Source organism: Armigeres subalbatus, chromosome 3 (genome assembly GCF_024139115.2).
Source record: "Armigeres subalbatus isolate Guangzhou_Male chromosome 3, GZ_Asu_2, whole genome shotgun sequence".
In the NCBI taxonomy this organism is placed as follows: Eukaryota; Metazoa; Arthropoda; class Insecta; order Diptera; family Culicidae; genus Armigeres; species Armigeres subalbatus.
In genome coordinates this window covers 108,122,689-108,135,568 of record NC_085141.1, presented here as the reverse complement: position 1 = coordinate 108,135,568, position 12,880 = coordinate 108,122,689, and the positions used below count along the sequence as shown (strand labels likewise).

At 36.5% G+C, this 12,880-nt stretch overlaps 1 protein-coding gene across 7 annotated transcripts in view; it reads right to left on the bottom strand.

Annotated features, from left to right (window-relative positions):
• LOC134224819 (mucin-2) overlaps positions 1–12,880 on the bottom strand; it is a 261,218-nt gene that overhangs the window by 106,058 nt on the left and 142,280 nt on the right. For all 7 annotated transcript variants that reach the window (XM_062704410.1, XM_062704411.1, XM_062704408.1 and 4 more), the window contains one exon: positions 633–869. The gene's annotated coding sequence lies outside the window, so the exon portion shown is untranslated. The remainder of the gene's footprint in view (positions 1–632; positions 870–12,880) is intronic.

The following is a 12,880-nucleotide window of genomic DNA, read 5'->3' as shown; positions in this document are numbered from 1 at the left end:
CATCACAACATCCACCATTGCAGAAGTTAAAAGTAAAGATTGGGGGTACAGCATTTCTTTTAAAAATTGAAGGAGATGAAAATTATGTGATGCCATAAAAGCACTGCGTTTTAAATTTGACACTACTATATGTCGAAATGTTATCAATATTAACCCTCATCCGTATGTTTTCAAGCACCACGGATACATTTTAGACCACCTCTCCTGTAATATTTTCGTAATCGTAGAAGAAGAATATTCTTCAACGTTCTGTTTTTGTTTTGGGTGGAAATATAGCCGGCTGACCAATCAGGGACTATTTCTGTTACTAAGGTGCCGCAACGCAAACGCGGAATCCGGACGAGGCAGTACACGAACAAAGTCAAACTGCGACCATCCTAGAGGGCAGCAGTCGCCTAAGATAAATATTTTATTATTTCACGGGAAAGTTTTCTGAGGTCGAAGCCTGAAGCGGGGTGCAGCGCATTCGTCACAATCAAATATTTAGTCAGGTGGATTTCATATGCAGACAGGAGCCGAACGGCACGGACGGATGAACGGACGGTATCAAAACGATAGGGCTGCTCATCCGTTCAGTCAGCCGACACCACCACCCATCCACGCCGGTTGTGATTAATGACGAGTTTACTCACCTCTAGATGCTCCGAACGCAGTTCAGGTGGACCGAGTTTTCCTGTGGGGGCAGCCACTCACTGCAGTACGCTTGCGGTTATCTGGTGCAGCTGACCAGCTTTGGGGGCGAGAAGAGCCGGTGGAACCACTCCGGAAATCAGTCAGGTGGTTAGTAAAACGAACTGCCACAGTTAGTGATCTCAGGAAGATAATTTTTCATTTGGCGCGGAAGGCCGTCGGGTGCGAAGAGGAAAAATCTGGAAAATTGAAAAAAAGTAATAGCAATAATAAATAAATGCTTGAATTTCGTGGGTGTTGGGTGGAAATTACATTGGATGGGTCAGTAAAAGGTAATTGAGGGTGGATAATGGTTTGATTTATGAGGGAGAAATCATATGGAAACATTATTTTCAATTCAACGTGAAGTCCTACCAATCGAAAGTATAATGGAAAAGTTATTATTGGTAAACATAACGTTACTAAAATGATCAAATTGCTGCACTTAACCAGACTTTAAATTTAGTTGAAATGTGCAACGGTTCAGAACTCAAATTATCGCGTAACCATGCATTTTACGCCTAAACCATATTTTCTAGATTCAAGACAAAATTTTCAAAACGACTTATCTGCTTTTGTAAACAAAGATTCAAACGACGATTTGACGAATCTGATAGCTCTCTCACGCAAACTAACACCATCAGCAGGTAGCGGAAACCTTCAACTACCTATTGGCAGTGTTTGTTTGCGTGGGAGAGCTATCAGATTCGTCAAATCGTCGTTTGAATCTTTGTTTACAAAAGCAGTTAAGTCGTTTTGAAAATTTTGTCTTGAGATAGTTGTTCCATAACCCTTTATAAGGCAGTGGCAACTATATTGCCACCAACAAATTATATCACTTGTCATAAGACGAGTTTGTACAATCCCATTTAATTCCACCACACTCAATTTTGGAACAAACTTTATTGTTTATCAAAACTGGCTTAAAACAAAACATGAATTTTTAACCTTGGCATCAATTTTATGTCATATAGACAGATAGGCAAAAGCATTTAAACACATTGTAAAACAAATTTAACCCTTATGCGGCCAACAAAAACAGACGTGAATGGCAGATAGGGTACCCGTGTACCCAGATATTGACATTTTCATAACTTTTACCATTTTCAACCTATTTGAATAATGTTGGCCATTTTGGAGAAGGGAACTTATTGCTTTTTGTCCGCTGCCAAGATTTACATCTTTGGGGAAGAGGCCCCAAAACGCCGAATATCCTTCAGATTTGTTGAGCCGAATTAAATTCGTAACTCATAATAACTGATGGGTGGTTGAATGCCCATGGCGAAAACCAAATTGCTCATCAGCAAAAATAGAATTTTAATGACAATGATCATTAATGAGCCATCATTCTATTTAAAATAATCTTTTCAAACAGTTTGCTTATTGAAGAAAGCAAACTGATTGGGCGATATCTAAAAGCTTCAGCTGGATTTTTGTCCGGCTTCAAAATTGGAACAACTTTGGTGTTTTTCCATTTATCTGGAAAGTATGCCAATTGAAAACATTTGTTAAATAAATTACTTTTTGGTTAATTTATTAGGAGCTCTCAGGAAGTTTTTTGATAAGTGTGTAGAAAATACCATCATCACCGGTGCTTTCATATTTTTAAATTTTCTAGTAATAGATCTCACTTCATCCAAATTAGTTCCCAACGAAGGATCAAAAACATTCTCTTGATTTAGAATGTCTTCGAACCTGCATGTAACCTGATCCTCTATTGGACTAGTGAGACCTAGACTAAAATTATGGGCACTTTCGAACTGCTGAGCAAGTTTTTGAGCCTTTTCGCCATTTGTTAATAAAATTTTATTTCCCTCTTTAAGCGCTGGAATTGGCTTTTGGGGTTTTTTTTAAAGAATTTTCGTTAATTTCCAAAAGGGTTTCGAACTGGGATCCAACTTCGAGACATTATTCTCAAAGTTGGCATTTCTCAGAATAGCGAAACGTTTTTAATTTCATTTTGCAAATCTCGCCAAATAACTTTCAACGCGGGATCGCGAGTTCTTTGGTATTGCCTTCGCCTCACATTTTTAAGATGGATCAGTAGCTGAAGATAGTCGTCAATAATAATGTAGTTAAATTTAATTTCACATTTCTAGATTGCTTTGAGAATAGGTCGTATGTGCAAAAGAGAGTCTCTCTTTGGATCTATTCTTTTTCGATTATTATGAAACTATACAAAGATTTACTTCGAATTTCTTGGCAGATATCCAAAGACAATAGCAATGTCTATCATGCTGAAGTGGAAATGTAGCAAAATATGCAAAACTAGCCGATATATTGGCGAAAGAGAGCGTGATCAAAGAGAATCTCTCGTTTGCACATACGACCTATTCTCAAAGCAATCTAGATTTAGGAATTGCAATGCCTCTGGCTTCGACAATTAAGTTTGTCAAAGATATGAGAGCATTATCAATATCACTTTTAGTATCGAGAGGAATATCAACATCATAGCTTGCATAGGTGGGCGTGTTTGAAAAATTATAATTAGAAGTAAGAGCAAAATTTGTTCGTGGATTGTGGTGGGTATGAATTGCTCGACCGGCAAATGATTGCGGATTTTGAGCGTTTGAAATATGTTTACTCGGCGAATCTGGGTTTCTATTGGAATTTTCCGTCATCAATTTTGCACGGGAATTCAAAACTTTTTTGCGTGAAGCAGAGATGCATCCTGAACAGAACATGAGCCAAGAGCGTGCCTTGGTGTTCTTAGTTTTGAACTCTGAACACAGTTCAGTGTGCACTGGGTTGGTACGCAAGCAAAACGATCACGGTAACTAAAATTCCTTAGATTTGGAACAATGCAAAAACATACGAGCATGCTTGATTATTTTCTATCCGTTAGATGCCCACGTGCTCTACTTCTAGCCGAAAAATGTGTAGCATGCTGTCGCTTGAATTTGTTTTCCTAGGATACAAGTTGCTAGGTTAGGTCAGTGCTCTTGAACAGTGTGCAGTGTTCAGAACGTTTAGAACACGAACACGCGTTCTCGTGTTCAGATGCATCTCTGGCGTGAAGGACATTCCCAGAAATTGGATTTATGATTACCCCCACAATTGGCACATTTAAATTAATTTGAATCTTCTCTCATAGGGCGTCCTTGGCGTGAGAGGTTCCACCACAAATCATGCATTTAGCATCCATGTGACAATGTTTAGTTCCGTGACCCCACTTTTGGCACTTACGGCCCTGTGTGAGGCTTTGGAAATTTCCCCCAGGCCTGCGGAAATGTTCCCATGTAACTCGAACATAGGACATAATACAGGCCTTTTCCAAACTATTCATATTATTTAGTTAATTTTTGTTAAAGTGAACAAAATAAAATTCTTGAGAAATACCCCTCTGGGAAGTAACAGAGCGAGATTTATTTTTCTTTAGTACTTGGACTGGTGAAAATCCAAGTATCCAAGTAATTCAGAAATTTCAACTTTAATTTCATCCAGTGATTTTTCATCACTGGGAAGACCTTTCAAGACGACTTTGAACAATCGCTCAGTTTTTTCATCGTATGTGAAGAATTTATGGCGCTTCACAATTAAATACTGAAGTGCGATCGTCAAAAGATCCCGGCAAGGCGCGGCAGTCCCTTCCTGGCAATCTGAAATGAAACCTTGATCCCAGGAAGGTTGCTTAAAATCTCATTCCTAAAGCCAGAAAACTCATGTTGCCGAGTACCACAATTGGCGGAATCCTTTGAGGTTTGTTTGTAAATTTCTAAGCTTTCCGCTACGTCAAGTTTCCAAGGATTTTGTATTTGTCTGAGAAGTGATATGTTGTCTTTGGTTAATTGATGATCTTCGTTAAATATATGTTCGGCTACTTTAGATTTGAAATGATAATGTATACCTTTTTCAGTGTCTTTGTTTGCTTTAGTTACTTCTGCCAAATGTTCTTTGAACCTCGTGTCTAGTGTTCGTTTTGTCTGATGTTTTATAAACTCCAGATTTTCCCAAGGCGTCAACGGGGTCTTTTGTGCTTCCAAGTAGTGTCTTTAGTTGGTTGTTCCTATTCAAGTTTAATTGGATTTTAATTCGCGAATCGGACCAAAGCCTTAGAGGGATTCCCAGTTAAAATACTGGAAGAGTGCCTAAAGATATTTCTTGAAAAAATACCAAAGGAATTCAAGGAAGAATTCAACAAGAAAGTGTAACGAGTTTCTACTGAGTCTTTAATAAAAACTCTGGCGGATTTGTTTATGGAATTCCTCTAAATTTTTTTCAAGAGATTTTCCTGTACAAATTAAAAATAATTTACCGTGACTATTCCGAGAAATATCCATTTAAAACCAGAACAATTTCAATTTCTTCTCGACATTCTTAAGAATTTTCTATGGAAAATTCATCGAGTTCTTCAAAATTTATTCTCGTTCTCAACGAGTATTCTGGAAATACCGAAAAGATCAGATGAATTATAAAGAAATTTAAAAAGAATTGTTTCTAGCCCAAAAAGTCATGATAGAATTCTGTCTTCTTTTTGCCGTTTGAAATAAATTAGATCGGTCATTGCGTTCTGATACAAAGATCGAAATACCTTTTAACCAGACACTTCGAAAACGCCACTGTTACCAAGGAAAATTTAAACGACATAACTAAAAAAGTACGTTTGACGTCTAAGATGTATTGCAGTTAACCTTATTAACTGGCAAGTGTAAATGTTTTTTACGTTTGAAATTTTAAGCTCGAAACATTAGTCTAGGTATAACTTTTGTAATATTTATATTATCTGCATTTAGAAGTCGCAAAATTTATAAGTTAGTAATCAAATTATATTTTCTATTCGCTGGCTTATTGCTTGCCTTCAAGTATCTTTAAATAAGAAGGTACACACTTAATTTTTTATGCCGAGATCTCAGCATTTTTTTGTTTATTTTCCCGAGGTGGGCACTGTCGAGTTTCAGCAAACATGATTTTTGCCGAAATCTCAGTAAAAGTGACGTTTCAGTTGCCGAGATACAGCAAATATTTTGCTGAGAATCAGTAATAAACGAAATTTTCTGCCGAAGTTCAGTTTTGAAATTCACTGAGCAGCGGAGCCCAATTTTGCTAAGCTCGAAATAGAAAAAGTTAATGTGTAAGTCTTTAAATATTTTAAAAAGTCTTCAAAATGTCTTCATGAAATAAATGTCTTCACAAATATTCAAATGTCTTCAAATTGAAGACATGTCTTCAAATCTGGCATCCCTGCTTCTAAGAGGTTTTTTTTTCCCAGAACGGTGTCCCTGCAGGATTACCACCGCTTGTCGGAATTTTACTTCCGCAAACGGGTCCAACGTAAAACGAAGGCACTGGTCCTTGCAAAGCTCGTAACGGGATCAGTGGGTACAAATAGCGCTGAGAAGCACTGTTGAAATTAAAATAGCTTTGGGTAGTATTAAAAACTTCCTTCAGCAAAGAGAGAATAGAACCGCACAGCACGAAAGCATGATGCGGTCTGGCATGAACATTTGTATGTAGAGGTTTTTGGGAACGATAAAGACCCCTCCTCTTCTGGAAGGGGGACTCCCATACAAATGAAGTACAAATTTCTGCTTTAATCGAAAATTAATCTAAAAAATGGAATCCTAATTTGCAAATTTCGAATACTTAACCGTCTTTTAAATAATGTAAAAAATATATAATTAATCAATTTAAGGTGAAACGAAGCTCGTCGTATAGTATAGTATATTAACAATATATTCCACCTAGTGAGTCTTCATATGTTGAATAATGGGCAGCACTGTCCTATCCAGCCGCTGGAGCCACTCTATTCTTAAACTACATTTCACAGTTGAAAAATAGATAATACTCTAAAAGTAGGCAACTATTTATGGTTGAAATGCGCTATGTAGGAACGGAAATGGTTTGGATTTTTTTGATGAGCTTGGGAAGTATTGAAGTTGCAAAAGGAAAACGGTCCTGTCAGCCGCATAAGGGTTAAAACACTACAGTCGGGATTCGCTGGTTGGGATCTTAATACTTGGGTCACTTTTTAGTTGGGACTCCGCTGGTTGGGCCATGGCACAACTAAAAAGCAACCGTACGTCAAAATTCAATGTAAACACGGAAAACGGGATTGGGCGTCACTGGACATCATTTGTGATGTTCAAGTCGAAATACATGTGTTCAAATGGCTGTCAGTTGGCCCAACTAAAAAACCGAATTCGTTAGTTGGGCCGAGGTCGTGGCCCAACCAGCGAATCGCGACTGTACGGTGTTGCTATCACTTTTGATATAATTCATGGTCTGCGTAAAAATCTGAATAGAAGCATTTGTATTTTAACTTTTTGCCTTTCTCGTACAACTAAGTTGTACCGAAAGGCTATCATTTCACTCCAAATTCGAACTTTTGATAGAAGTCCCGGAGACCCATAGTGTTATATACTATTCGACTCAGTTTGATGAGCTGAACAAATGTCTGTCTGTCCGTGTGTGCGTGTGTGTGCGTGTGTGTGCGCAAAATGCCATAAAAAACATTAGCCAAATTTTCACATAGAAACTCTTAACCGATTTTCTTGCAACAAGTTGCATCCGACAGAGACTAAAACGCTGTTGATCACTATTGAATTTCATAATAATTGCAAATTGCAAAAAATAGATAATATTAAAATAGTGATGAGACATAGTCACATAGAACAATAATGTGTTATGAAAAATGCCTTGCATCTATGAATATTTTTAAAGTTTATCCGTGGCTTGCTCCCATTAAGAGTTTCATCGTATTATAAAGATGCTCGTGTTGCACGCATTTAGGCGTAAGTATGCTCTTCGTTCAGTTTCATAGTACTATGAAATTGTCCAAAAGTCAAAATTCGAACATAGGAAATTCGAGAAACTTTTGGCAGCGCCATCTGTCGTCTACTAGTGTAAATTTTCTATCATAACATTAGACGGTGTAACTGTTTTGCCTTTCTTGTACATCATCGAGGTGTAAGCGTAATGGAACGTACACACGGTCAAGCAGTTTGACCAACATTGACTCCACCTCTCGTTTGTTCCAACATCCATCAAGTTTTACCAACAGCGGCACGAACAATCAATTTATTCGACCAACAATATCACACACGAACGACCGGAACGCTAACTTGAGCATCAACCATCAAAAAATATATGGGGGTTTGTGCAACTTCACTACAAATGCTCAAACATGTTCGGCGATCCTTGACTCCACCCCCGACAACTCAAACCAAAATCAAACCGTTTTAATTTTTTCCAACCGAGCCGCCAACTGTCAAATGGTTGTTCGAACAACTTCACACACGTTCCAACAAAGCAGCAACTAAAGCGTTTTCTTGGGGGTGGAGTCAATGTTCGTCGAACTGCTTGACTGGTGTGTACGTAGCATAAAGGCTACATTTCTCGCTTAACTTTTCAAAAGGACCTAAGTAACATTTTTTTAATGAATTAATTTGAGTACTGCAATCAAAAGCTTTCATGTTGTTCTGTTGATTGCGCTATTCAAATTAATTCATGAAAAAAATGTTACTTAGGTTCTTTTGAAAAGTTAAGCGAGATATATTACCTTTTTGCGCGAGAAAGGCGCCATCACCGCTAGGTAGATTAATCTGGGTTTTTTTTTAATAAATGCCTTCGCCGGATATTTTGTTCGTATCTTTGCTAAAATCAAATCACATAGAATTGTGCGTGGTATCTTTTTAGCGTGTGTTTGATATGCTCACCAACACAAACATTCTCTCGCTCTATTCCGAAGTGTTCTGCTGTCAAAGAAAACGATAAATCCCGATTCTATTTAGTGAAACATAGAGCAAATATTGCATAGAAAGCCGAGTAGGCCTTGAGTAAGCAAGACGTGTCTTTTCTACGCTTGACAGGTTTTATTCCTTTTTTCAGGGTGAAAATTATAGAAATTGGAGAAGAAATTTCGCTTCCTACACGTAAAAAAATAACCTTATATGTTATGGCAAAATACCATTCGAAAATACTTATACTCTTCATCATGCCACCTAATGAATTATCCAATATCAAAAAGCTAATAACATTCATAAGTTAATGAAAAGTATAAGTTTCGGAATGTATGTGACTAATGCGATGTATAAGTTTTTGACCCTTCCTTCGGAAGTGTCTATAATTTCACTTTGTATGCGTTACGCAGGTGTGTTACGTATTAATCTATCAAGAAATCTCGTGAATTAATTAATAAAATGTATGGTATTTTAAACAAATTCACTTTGACATTGAAAATATAATTATAACAAATGATATAACATGAAATTATGCCTATTTTTCTGATTTGTTACAAAGAAACAAATGATTTTAATTGAGGAACATATAGGAGCATGTACAAAAAAATCTTCTCAGAAAAGCAAAAACGTAAAAATTGAAAGGGATTTCAAAAATTTCTTCAGTGGAAGCTAGATAGCAAATGTGAGCATGTTTTGAGACACTAATAGATCACTTGTATGCATGTATGTGTGCGTATGTGCGCAAATTCTGAAATTTACTACCATACAAATCTCGCTCATTTTTAAGGTATGGGACAAGTTTAGTTTTACCAAATTAGGCATCCATAAGGCGAAATATATGTTATTATTGAACGCTATTGAGTTTCGCTCAGATCAATGACTGATTTAGTTTGTTCTGGATTAATTAATATCGAGATCTCTGGAAATTACGAGTACAATATATGCAACCAGCGTTACGATAGTTGCTAACCATGTCACAATAGTTATTCAATCCGACGAGCGTCTTATTGATAGGCAGCATGAAGTACAGTACGTTATCATTCGTTGAGTTGTCACTCAACCCATGACATCCGCCTTTGGGTAGGCAATTATTTTGTCACTTTCACGGTAAATCGCCGTGGGAAGCTGAATAGTTTTATCTCGTTTTAAATACTGGAGTCTGGATAAAATTTCCTTATAACTAAGGAAGGGTCAAAATCTCACTGTAGGTGGATTAATCTGGGTTTTTCTTATACATATCATTAAGCGCCTGCTTTGGCAAAAAAGTATTAGAAATATTAATAATAAATAACATTATTTTTTTTACGTGTAAAACAGATGATCGACCAGCAGCCGACCAACGGAAGTGCTGAATTAAAACATACAGGTACTGGTGCCATGTTCCGACAGGAGAGAAAACCCCTTGATCTGCCCAACAAGTTATTTCAATGCCGTTTACCATCGGTTCCCCTGGCAGCCTCTGTTAGAAGAAAGGCTCGTTGATGCTGGGATGTTTGCGGTTCAATCGGGTTTGGTACCTTTTAACTCAATAATATTGGTAATAAGTCCTGGCGTATCAAGAATTCTTTCGGTAAGTTTGTCATAATACCTATTTCTTAAATTAATATCGGTCATTGTCTGCGGATTGAACCTGAGTCAACCATCTTGTGTCTGGTATCAAAGAATCTTGAATTCTTCAAATATTTTACACACTTTATATTTTTTAACAATGGGATTTTGTCCATGTTAAATATGGGAGAACACAAAGATACAATGGGATCTAACTGACTATATGTGTGTTTGTAATATATATGCAATAGTCGGCACCATTGAAAAAGTTTACGTCGTAATCTATCCGTATAGATAGTATGAAGACGTAGATTTTGAATTGCTTTCACTTGATGTTTTATATCATCAGATTTGTTTAACTTGTTTGGTACATTTGTATAGAAAGACACAGTTATAATTTTCGTTGTCGTCGTCGGTGAATTTCACTAATTTGCAGTGAGGGCTTGAAAAAACAGTAAATATATTATTACCTATAAAACGTTTATGTAGACGACATCGACGACGCCGATTTTTATGCACTTTTGATTCAATATAATTTTTCTAAGAACGGCTTTATTTCTTAGTTTATTTAGATTCCATAATCACATAGTATATTCACAGACGTCTAGTTTTTAGATCACATTCACCCCTTTTGAATTATACATACTCATTAAACTATCTCTTCAATTTATGTTCTTTCTGATAGGAACATATTTTGCGTTAGTTTGCATTTCCCATAGTTGATCCATTGTCCTTGTTACTCCTCTTAGGACAAGTGAAGACATTCTACTAAAAAGTTCTAACAATTCTTATCAATAATGATTAGCCGTCGATGATAAAAGAAATCAAAGTATATAGGTACATATTGGTTTTCAAAAAAAGCACTCATGCTGTTATGTTTGATGCTGCTTTCCTTTTTTATTTTTTCATTTCATCTTTTCAGGTTTCAGGATAAGTATCTTTTTTTCAATATTTGGACACATCACAACTTCTGAGCTTGTTTTTAGTAAACTCTCCCTTACTCGATATTGAGTAGTCGAGATCGAGTTAGAGGGGCAAAATATTACATAGAAGTAGAGAACAAATTATTAAATGATCATAAGTAAGTGATCAAGTGCTCATAATTTAGCCTAGAGTAGTGAAGAACTAATGGTAGAGGTTTACTTATTTACATTCTTTATTTTCCTCGAACTCAAATGGTTCATCATCTTCATTATATTCCTTAATGACGTTTCAACGCGTTTACTTGAAAAAAATACTCATATTTTTTCATCTTTCGTACTCGTGATGTGATGTAAAGTGTCTTGACGTTATGTATATACTTTATTCCCACTAAAAATATATGTTTAAATTTTACCATAAAATTGATCGGTTTTAGAAAATAATTAGGCAAAGGAAAAATTAAAAAATCATTATATGCATTATGTTAATCTCTTCATTCAAAAATATTCATCGAATTCATTTTTGCTGTTTGTAGCAGATCCGACAAACTTCAGATAAACGAAAATTGGCCTTCTTGATGATTTTTTCTTCCGTTTCTTCATTTTCACTTCTCATTCACTTTTCGCGAAAATTTGTGGTAAGCCATTTCAATAAATTGTGTTTTGACGGGAAAAATAAAAAAATGCTTCCAAGCACAGAAAATATGGAGATGTTGTAAGTAAAAATATGGTATAATTTTATCGTCTTGAGTTTTCGCTTGTTTTTATCGCTTTTGTTTCTTTTCTTTGTCTCGTTCCAGAGAGCGAGTAATGGCGCTTAAACCTAGGCCTATATGTACACTGATGTACATAAGTATTCGTCATGTTTTCATAGTAATCTATCTGAATTTATGCGAATACTTTTGCCCATCAGTGTATAAGCCAGGGCACTAGACTAAAAACTGTGTCCCATCCCAAGACGTCGAGGACCCATGGAGTGTACATTAATCTTCTTAGCAAGTCACTCCCAACGATACGTCAATCATCTTTCCCCCTGCATGTGAAACGGTTGGTACGGCTGTCCCCGTTTCTTCCTTTCTTAGATTTAAAACTCTTCGTTGATCATGTTATTTATTACCAAATAATCTCATTGCCGGGGAGTTATGGATTATCTCCCAAATTCAAGCCTGCACGGTGGGCCTGGCCGTTTTAATACTTGTGTCATATTTATGATATGCTGCAAATATTAATGCAGACAAGAAAATACTCGGGAATACAATACAACCGACATTTCCAGGATGCTTTTCAATACTGGCTGTGCATGTGCTAAGACAAGACAAGACATAGAACAAATATTGCATAAATTTCCTTTTTGTGGTGATAATGAAGTGGTGATAAAGTGTAAAAAGTAGTTTACGTACTTAATTTGTCGTGTCATGTTATATGCAATAAAGAGGAGAAACAGGCGATCCAAAAAAGTAAGTAACAGTTTGCTTTCCGTGCTCTATTTCTCTGGCGATGCAATAATGGCAAGGATTTCGTAGATGCAAATTTGTTTCGGTGATTAACTCATCAAATCTTTCTACTTTTTCACACACAACTTATTCAAATGAAAGCTTAGACTTGAAATTGTGTGATTGAATCAAAATTATGCTCATGTTCATGTTTGCTGGAAAACGCAAATATTGTTGAGGGTGCGACCTGCCGTATTCTACCCTACTTGCTTTTCGAATTTTTTGATGTCATGTCCATCAAACTATTTCATTTATTACGCGACGCAGAGAATACACTATTTGAGCACTTACCCAAGCTAATTTAGCAAAATCTAGTCATGTAGCTACTGTTCTGATGTTGGTTTTTCATTATAGCACCCAAATGAGTGTTATAATGAATATTATGCAACCCATTTGAGTTGCATAATGTTCATTAAAGCACCCATTTCGTTGGTATGGAAAAGTAGGCCGTTTTATGATTCATCGGCGAACTGTAATCCAGATATTATGATCAGGAATTGCAAAAAGATAATTACAGTCCCCTTTCCACATCTCGATATTGAAGGGACCATAGAGATAAGGAGAGATTGAG